General features: G+C 31.1%; 1 protein-coding gene across 3 annotated transcripts in view; it reads right to left on the bottom strand.

Moving 5' to 3' along the window:
* Nucleotides 1-788: 788 nt before the first annotated feature.
* Nucleotides 789-960, bottom strand: part of LOC125037096 — an 18,500-nt gene continuing 18,328 nt past the window's right edge. For all 3 annotated transcript variants that reach the window (XM_047630096.1, XM_047630097.1, XM_047630098.1), the window contains exon 4: nt 789-960. This exon is cut by the window's right edge and continues 300 nt beyond it. The gene's annotated coding sequence lies outside the window, so the exon portion shown is untranslated.

Genomic DNA, 960 nt, shown 5'->3' on the forward strand with positions numbered 1-960 from the left:
ACACACACACACACACACACACACACACACACACACACACACACACACACACACACACACACACACACACACACACACACACACACACACACACACACACACACACACACACACACACACACACACACACACACACACACACACACACACACACACACACACACACACACACACACACACACACACACACACACACACACACACACACACACACACACACACACACACACACACACACACACACACACACACACACACACACACACACACACACACACACACACACACACACACACACACACACACACACACACACACACACACACACACACACACATATATATATATATATACATATATATATATATACATATATATATATATATACATATATATATATATATATACATATATATATATATATACATATATATATATATACATATATATATATATATATATATATATATATATACATATATATATATATACATATATATATATATATATATATATATACATATATATATATATACATATATATATATATATATATACATATATATATATATACATATATATATATATATATACATATATATATATATAACTTTCGATACTACAGTGCTTCATGAAGATTGAAAACGTAGAGTACCTTTTCTTGATTATGAGTGTATTGAGGTTCGCCAGACCTTGCCTGAGGGACTTCATCTTTGTTCAAAAATGAGAAAGCAGATCAACTTCGACAATAAACCAAAAAGTGTACAGAGAGGATCTTAAAATAACAGTGATCTTGAACAAATTTTAACTCCATATATTTTACATTTTAGATCCAATGTAGGAACGTTAGGTTTAAAATATGTTTTTTTCTCTCTAAAACAGCAACCGTGTTTAATTTGCGTAAAACATTTTCGCAAAAGGAAAATTGCTTTCACATTGAAAAGGTAATTCAGTCGGTCA

Source organism: Penaeus chinensis, chromosome 22, assembly GCF_019202785.1.
Source record: "Penaeus chinensis breed Huanghai No. 1 chromosome 22, ASM1920278v2, whole genome shotgun sequence".
Lineage (NCBI taxonomy): Eukaryota > Metazoa > Arthropoda > Malacostraca > Decapoda > Penaeidae > Penaeus > Penaeus chinensis.